Source organism: Triticum dicoccoides, chromosome 1B (genome assembly GCF_002162155.2).
Source record: "Triticum dicoccoides isolate Atlit2015 ecotype Zavitan chromosome 1B, WEW_v2.0, whole genome shotgun sequence".
In the NCBI taxonomy this organism is placed as follows: domain Eukaryota; kingdom Viridiplantae; phylum Streptophyta; class Magnoliopsida; order Poales; family Poaceae; genus Triticum; species Triticum dicoccoides.
The window spans coordinates 488,637,507-488,647,153 of NC_041381.1; positions in this window are offsets into that span (position 1 = coordinate 488,637,507).

Below are 9,647 nucleotides of genomic sequence, written 5' to 3' on the forward strand. Positions count from 1 at the left end.
CTGCATCTCCCTTCGGGATTAGTTTTAAACCTTAATAATTGTTATTTAGTGCCAGCTTTGAGCATGAACATTGTATCGGGATCTCGTTTAATTCGAGATGGCTACTCTTTTAAATCTGAGAATAATGGTTGTTCCATTTTTATGAGAGATATGTTTTATGGTCATGCTCCTATGGTGAATGGTTTATTCCTTATGAATCTCGAACGTGATGCTACACATGTTCATAATGTGAGTACCAAAAGAAGTAAGGTTGATAATGATAGTCCCACATACTTGTGGCACTGCCGCCTTGGTCACATAGGTGTCAAACGCATGAAGAAGCTCCATGCTGATGGACTTTTAGAGTCTCTTGATTATGAATCATTTGACACGTGCGAACCATGCCTTATGGGTAAAATGACCAAGACTCCGTTCTCAGGAACAATGGAGCGAGCAACCGACTTATTGGAAATCATACATACTGATGTGTGCGGTCCGATGAGTGTTGAGGCTCGCGGTGGCTATCGTTATGTTCTCACCCTCACTGATGATTTAAGTAGGTATGGGTATATCTACTTAATGAAACACAAGTCTGAGACCTTTGAAAAGTTCAAGGAATTTCAGAGTGAGGTTGAAAATCAACGTGACAGGAAAATCAAGTTTCTACGATCAGATCGTGGAGGAGAATACTTGAGTCACGAGTTTGGGGCACACTTAAGAAAATGTGGAATAGTTTCACAACTCACGCCGCCTGGAACACCTCAGCGTAATGGTGTGTCCGAACGTCGTAATCGCACTCTGTTAGATATGGTGCGATCTATGATGTCTCTTACCAATTTACCGCTTTCTTTTTGGGGCTATGCTTTAGAGACTGCCGCATTCACTTTAAATAGGGCTCCGTCGAAATCCGTTGAGACGACACTGTATGAATTATGGTTTGGAAGAAACCTAAGCTGTCGTTTCTAAAAGTTTGGGGATGCGATGCTTATGTCAAGAAACTTCAACCTGAATAGCTCGAACCCAAGTCGGAAAAATGCGTCTTCATAGGATACCCAAAAGAAACTATTGGGTACACCTTCTACCTCAGATCCGAAGGCAAGATCTTTGTTGCCAAGAATGGGTCCTTTCTGGAGAAAGAGTTTCTCTCGAAAGAAGTAAGTGGGAGGAAAGTAGAGCTTGATGAAGTATTACCTCTTGAACCGGAAAATGGCGCAACTCAAGAAAATGTTCCTGAGGTGCCAGCACCGACTAGAGAGGAAGTTAATGATAATGATCAAGATACTTCTGATCAAGCTCCTACTGAAATTCGAAGGTCCACAAGGACACGTTCCGCACCAGAGTGGTACGGCAACCCTGTCTTGGAAATCATGTTGTTAGACAACGGTGAACCTTCGAACTATGAAGAAGCGATGGCGGGACCAGATTCCGACAAATGGCTAGAAGCCATGAAATCCGAGATAGGATCCATGTATGAAAACGAAGTATGGACTTTGACTGACTTGCCCGTAGAACGGCGAGCCATAGAAAATAAATGGATCTTTAAGAAGAAGACAGACGCGGATGGTAATGTGACCATCTATAAAGCTCGGCTTGTCGCTAAGGGTTATCGACAAGTTCAAGGGGTTGACTACGATGAGACTTTCTCACCGGTAGCGAAGCTGAAGTCCGTCCGAATCATGTTAGCAATTGCCGCATTCTACGATTATGAAATATGGCAAATGGACGTCAAAACGGCATTCCTTAATGGTTTCCTTAAGGAAGAATTGTATATGATGCAGCCGGAAGGTTTTGTCGATCCTAAGAATGCTGACAAAGTGTGCAAGCTCCAACGCTCGATTTATGGGCTGGTGCAAGCATCTCGGAGTTGGAACATTCGCTTTGATGAGATGATCAAAGCGTTTGAGTTTACACAGACTTATGGAGAAGCCTGCGTTTACAAGAAAGTGAGTGGGAGCTCTGTAGCATTTCTCATATTATATGTAGATGACATACTTTTGATGGGAAATGATATAGAACTCTTGGACAGCATCAAGGCCTACTTGAATAAAAGTTTTTCAATGAAGGACCTTGGAGAAGCTGCTTATATATTAGGCATCAAAATCTATAGAGATAGATCAAGACGCCTCATAGGTCTTTCACAAAGCACATACCTTGATAAGATATTGAAGAAGTTCAATATGGATCAATCCAAGAAAGGGTTCTTGCCTGTGTTACAAGGTATGAAATTGAGCTCAGCTCAATGTCCGACCACGGCAGAAGATATAGAAGAGATGAGCGTCATCCCCTATGCCTCAGCCATAGGTTCTATTATGTATGCCATGCTATGTACCAGACCTGATGTTAACCTTGCCGTCAGTTTGGTAGGAAGGTACCAAAGTAATCCCGGCAAGGAACACTGGACAGCGGTCAAGAATATCCTGAAGTACCTGAAAAGGACTAAGGAAATGTTTCTCGTTTATGGAGGTGACGAAGAGCTCGTCGTAAAGGGTTACGTCGACGCTAGCTTCGACACAGATCTGGATGACTCTAAGTCACAAACCGGATACGTGTATATTTTGAATGGTGGGGCAGTAAGCTGGTGCAGTTGCAAGCAGAGCGTCGTGGCGGGATCTACATGTGAAGCGGAGTACATGGCAGCCTCGGAGGCAGCACATGAAGCAATATGGGTGAAGGAGTTCATCACCGACCTAGGAGTCATACCCAATGCGTCGGGGCCGATCAAGCTCTTCTGTGACAACACTGGAGCTATTGTACTTGCCAAGGAGCCCAGGTTTCACAAGAAGACAAGGCACATCAAGCGTCGCTTCAACTCCATTCGTGAAATGTTCAAGATGGAGACATAGAGATTTGTAAAGTACATACGGACCTGAATGTAGCAGATCCGTTGACTAAACCTCTCCCTAGAGCAAAACATGATCAACACCAGAATTCCATGGGTGTTCGATTCATCACAATGTAACTAGATTATTGACTCTAGTGCAAGTGGGAGACTGTTGGAAATATGCCCTAGAGGCAATAATAAAAGCATTATTATTATATTTCCTTGTTCATGATAATTGTCTTTATTCATGCTATAATTGTCTTATCCGGAAATCGTAATACATGTGTGAATAACAGACATCAACATGTCCCTAGTGAGCCTCTAGTTGACTAGCTCGTTGATCAACAGATAGTCATGGTTTCCTGACTATGGACACTGGATGTCATTGATAACGAGATCACATCATTAGGAGAATGATGTGATGGATGAGACCCAATCCTAAACATAGCACAAGATCGTGTAGTTCGTTTGCTAGAGTTTTGCAATGTCAAAGTATCTTTTCCTTAGACCATGAGATCGTGTAACTCCCGGATACCGTAGGAGTGCTTTGGGTATGCCAAACGTCACAACGTAACTGGGTGACTATAAAGGTAGACTACGGGTATCTCCGAAAGTGTCTGTTGGGTGACATGGATCAAGACTGGGATTTGTCACTCCGTATGACGGAGAGGTATCACTGGGCCCACTCGGTAATGCATCATCATAATGAGCTCAGAGTGACCAAGTGTCTGGTCACGGGATCATGCATTACGGTACGAGTAAAGTGACTTGCCGGTAACGAGATTGAACGAGGTATTGGGATACCGACGATCGAATCTCGGGCAAGTAACATATCGATAGACAAAGGGAATAGCGTACGGGGTTGATTGAATCCTCGACATCGTGGTTCATCCGATGAGATCATCGTGGAGCATGTGGGAGCCAACATGGGTATCCAGATCCCGCTGTTGGTTATTGACCGGAGATTCGTCTCGGTCATGTCTGCTTGTCTCCCGAACCCGTAGGGTCTACACACTTAAGGTTCGGTTACGCTAGGGTTGTAGGGATATGTATATGCAGTGACCCGAATGTTGTTCGGAGTCCCGGATGAGATCCCGGACGTCACGAGGAGTTCCGGAATGGTCCGGAGGTAAAGATTTATATATGGGAAGTCCTGTTTCGGGCATCGGGACAAGTTTCGGGGTTATCGGTATTGTACCGGGACCACCAGAGGGGTCCCGGGGGCCCACCGGGTGGGGCCACCCATCCCCGGGGGCCACATGGGCTGTAGGGGGTGCGCCTTGGCCTGCTTGGGCCAAGGGCACCAGCCCCACAAGGCCCATGCGCCTAGGGTTTCCAAGGGGGAGGAGTCCTACTAGTGGAAGGCACCTCCTAGGTGCCTTGGGGGGGAGGGAAACCTCCCCTTGGCCGCCGGCCATAGGAGATTGGATCTCCTAGGCTGCGCACCACCCCCCCTTGGCACCCCTATATATAGTGGGGGAGAGGAGGGACTTCATACCTTGAGTCCTTGGCCTTTGGTTGCCTCCTTCTCCCTCCCCAACACCTCCTCAACCTCCATAGTGCTTAGCGAAGCTCTGTCGGAGTACTGCAGCTCCATCAACACCACGCCGTCGTGCTGCTGCTGGTGCCATCTCCCTCAACCTCTCCTCCCTCCCTTGTTGGATCAAGAAGGAGGAGACGTGGCTGTTCCGTACGTGTGTTGAACGCGGAGGTGCCGTCCGTTCGGTGCTAGGATCTCCGGTGATTCGAATCACGTCGTGTTCGACTACATCATCCCCGTTCTTTGAACGCTTCCGCTCGCGATCTACAAGGTACGTAGATGCATCCAATGACTCGTTGCTAGATGAACTCCTAGATGATCTTGGTGAAACGAGTAGGAAATTTTTTTGTTTTCTGCAACGTTCCCCAACACTTACCACTTCTTTCATTTTAGGATTTAATCATCGTTGAGGATCTCTAACTGGTTTAGCATCATCCTCCAATTTAATTTTGTGTTGGCATAATGTGGGACTAACGCCCTTAAGATCATCCAGAGTATATCCAATAGCAGCTCGATGTTTTTTCAGAGTTTTCAGTAATCTTTCTTCTTCTTGCTCTGAAAGGTTAGCACTAATAATAGCAGGATATATTTTCTTTTCATCGAGATAAGCATACTTAAGATTATCAGGTAGAGGTTTGAGTTCACACACGGGATCACCCTTGGGTGGAGGGGGGTCCCCAAGAATTTCAATGGGGAGGTTATGTTTCAAAATAGGTTCTTGTTTAAGGAATAATTCATCTATTTCCCTTCTTTCTTTCATAAACATATCATTTTCATGGTCTAGCAGATATTGTTCTAACGGATCAGTAGGAGGCACGGCAATAGAAGCAAGACCAATTATTTCATCTTTACTAGATAATTCCTTATCATGGGGTTGTCTACGAAATTTAGCAAAATTAAACTCATGAGTCATATCATCTAAGCCAATCATAACAACATCCTTTTTGAAATCAAGCGTAGCTTGAACAGTGTTTAAGAAGGGTCTACCAAATATAATGGGACAAAAGGCATCTTGTGGAGAACCAAGAACAAGAAAATCAGCAGGGTATTTAACCTTCCCACACAAAACGTCAACATCTCTAACAATCCCAATAGGTTTAATGGTATCCCTATTAGCAAGCTTAATAGTAACATCAATATCTTCTAATTCAATGGGTGCAATGTCGTGCATAATTTCTTTATATAAATCATAAGGTATAGCGCTAGCACTAGCACCCATATCACATAAGCCATGATAACAATGTTCTCCTATTTTAACATAAATAACAAGCATGCCTATGACAGGTCTACGTGTCTTAGTATCTGGCCTAGCAATATTAGCAGTCTCACCACAGAAATAAATAACATGCCCATCTAAATCATCATCCAAGAGATCTTTAACTATAGCAATACTAGGTTCAACATTAATTTGCTCAGGAGGTGTATAAGTCTTAGTATTACTCTTACGAACAACAGTCGAAGTTTTAGCATGATCCTTTATCCTAACAGGAAAAGGTGGCTTCTCAACATAAGTAGTAGGAACAATAGGACCACTATAAGTGATGGTCTTTTCTTCAATTGTAATAGGTGCAACTACTTTAACTTCAACAGGAGGATTATATTTAAACCACTTCTCTTTAGGGAGATCAACGTGAGTAGCAAAAGATTCACAGAAAGAAGCTACTATCTCAGAGTCAAGTCCATACTTAGCGCTAAATCCACGAAAAACATCGGTATCCATAAAAGATTTAACACAATGAACTTAGGTGTCATACTTGACTCCTTACCATCGTCGGAACCCCAATCTTCAGAGTTGTGTTTAATTCTTTCCAATAAGTCCCATTTGAAATCAATAGTCTTCAGCATATAAGAACCAGCACAGGAAGTATCGAGCAGGTTGCGATTATGAAGAGAAAGCCGAGCATACAAATTTTGAATAATCATTTCTCGAGAGAGCTCATGATTGGGGCATGAATATAACATTGACTTAAGCCTCCCCCAAGCTTGAGCGATGCTTTCTCCTTCGCGAGGCCAGAAATTATATATGTAATTACGATCACGTTGAACAAGATGCATATGATAGAACTTCTGGTGAAATTCCAACTTCAATCGCTTATAATTCCAAGATCTTGTATCATCACATAGCCTGTACCATGTCAATGCATCTCCCTTCAAAGATAAAGGGAAGACCTTCCTTTTGACAACATCATCGGGAATACCTGCAAGCTTAAATAATCCACAAACTTCATCCACAAAGATAAGGTGTAAATCGGGATGCAATGTTCCATCTCCTGCAAATGGATTAGCTAGCAGTTTCTCTATCATACCCGAAGGAATCTCAAAATAAATATTTTCACAAAGTTCAGTAGGTTGAGGAACAACTCTTTGCTCTTCTGGTTGGGGTGAAGATACCCCAAATAAGCCCCTCAAAGGATTAGTTTCCATAGTGACAAGTAACAGAAAATTTCAGCACACTATATAAATGTTTCCTTACCAAGTTCCACTCACCAAAAGCGCTACACTCCCCAGCAATGGTGCCAGAAAAGAGTCTTGATGACCCACAAGTGTAGGGGATCTATCGTAGTCCTTTCGATAAGAGTGTCGAACCCAACGAGGAGCAGAAGGAAATGATAAGCGGTTTTCAGTAAGGTTTTCTGCAAGCACTGAAATTATAGGTGATAGATAGTTTTGTGATAAGACAAATAGTAACGAGTAACAAGTAAACAAAGTAAATAAAGTGCATAAAGGTGGCACAATCCTTTATGTAGCAAAGGATAAGCCCGGACAATTTCTAATAATGATAAAGAAGCTCCCGAGGACACATGGGAATTATCGTCAAGCTAGTTTTCATCACGCTCATATGATTCGCGTTCGGTACTTTGATAATTTGATATGTGGGTGGACCGGTGCTTGGGTACTGCCCTTACTTGGACAAGCATCCCACTTATGATTAACCCCTATTGCAACCATCCGCAACTACAACGAAAGTATTAAGGTAAACCTAACCATAGCATGAAACATGTGGATCCAAATCAGCCCCTAACGAAGCAATGCATAAACTAGGGTTTAAGCTTCTGTCACTCTAGCAACCCATAATCTACTTATTACTTCCCTATGCCCTCCTCTAGGCCCAATAATGGTGAAGTGTCATGTAGACGACATTCACATGACACCACTAGAGGAGAAGACAACATACATCTCATCAAAATATCGAACGAATACCAAATTCACATGACTACTAATAGCAAGACTTCACCCATGTCCTCAGGAACAAACATAACTACTCACAAAGCATATTCATGTTCATAATCAGAGGTGTAATAATATGCATTAAGGATCTGAACATATGATCTTCCACCAAGTAAACCAATAAGTATCAACTACAAGGAGTAATCAACACTACTAGCAACCCACAGGTACCAATTTGTGGTTTTGGATACAAGATTGGATACAAGAGATGAACTAGGGTTTGAGAGGAGATGGTGCTGATGAAGATGTTGATGGAGATTGACCCCCTCCCGATGAGAGGATCGTTGGTGATGACGTTGGTGATGATTTCCCCCTCCCGGAGGGAAGGGTCCCCGACAGAACAGCTCTACCAGAGCCCTAGATTTGTTCCGCCAAGGTTCCGCCTCGTGGCGGCGGAGTTTCGTCCCATAATCTTGCCCTCGATTTTTCCCAGGGTGAAAGCAATGATATAGCAGAAGATGGACACCAGAGGCCCACCAGGGGCCCAGGAGATAGGGGGTGCGCCCTATAGGGGGGGCACCCCCTGTCTCCTAGACAGGGTGTGGCCCCCCTGGTGTATTTCTTTCGCTCAGAAATTCTTATTAATTCCAAAAGGTTGTTTCGTGGAGTTTCAGGACTTTTGGAGCTATGCAAAATAGGTTTCCAACGTTTGCTCCTTTTCCAGCCAGAATTCCAGCTGCCGGCATTCCCCCTCTTCATGGTAAACCTTGTAAAATAAGAGAGAATAGCCATAAGTATTGAGATATAATGTGTAATAACAGCCCATAATGCAATAAATATTGATATAAAAGCATGATGCAAAATGGGCATATCAGGTAGCAAATTTCCCTCAAGTAGATGACCTAAGGTTTATCAATCCATGGGAGGCGTAGGATGAAGATGGTCTCTCTCAAGCAACCCTGCAACCAAATAACAAAGAGTCTCTTGTGTCCCCAACACATCCAATACAATGGTAAATTGTATAGGTGCACTAGTTCAGCGAAGAGATTGTGATACAAGTGCAATATGGATGGTAGATATAGGTTTTATAATCTGAAATTATAAAAACAGCAAGGCAGCAGGCGATAAAAGTGAGTGAAAACGGTATTGCAATGCTTCGAAACAAGGCCTAGGGTTCATACGTTCACTAGTGCAAGTTCTCTCAACAATGATAACATAATTAGTTCATATAACAATCCCTCAACAAGCAACAAAGAGTCACTCCAAAGTCACTAATAGCGGAGAACAAACAAAGATATTATTGTAGGGTATGAAACCAGCTCAAAGTTATTCTTTTCGATCAATACATTGCGCTATTCCTATAAGTGTCACAAACAACCCTAGAGTTCGTAGTAAAATAACACCTTAAGACACACATCAACCAAAACCCTAATGTCACCTAGATACTCCAATGTTAGTACAAGTATCCGCAGGTATGATTATACGATATGCATCACACAATCTCAGATTCATCTATTCAAACCAACACAAAGTACTTCATAGAGTGCCCCAAAGTTTCTACCGGAGAGTCAAGATGAAAACGTGTGCCAACCCCTATGCATAGATTCCCAAGGTCACGGAACCCACAAGTTGATCACCAAAACATACATCGAGTAAATCACGTGAATATCCCATTGTCACCACAGATAAGCACATGCAAGCCATACATCAAGTGTTCTCAAATCCTTAAAGACTCAATCTGATAAGATAACTTCAAAGGGAAAACTCAATCCATTATAAGAAGGTAGAGGGGAAGAAACATCATAAGGTCTAACTATAATAGCAAAGCTTGCGGTACATCAAGATCATGCCATATCAAGAACACGAGAGAGAGAGAGAGAGAGAGAGAGAGAGAGAGAGAGAGAGAGAGATCAAACACATAGCTACTGGTACATACCCTCAGCCCCGAGGGTGAACTACTCCCTCCTCGTCATGGAGAGCGTCGGGATGATGAAGATGGCCACCGGTGATGGTTCCCCCCTCCGGCAGGGTGCCGGAACAGGGTCCCAATTGGTTTTTGGTGGCTACAGAGGCTTGCGGCGGCGAAACTCTCGATCTAGGTTTCTTTTCGGGGGTTTCTGTATTTATAGGAATTTTTGG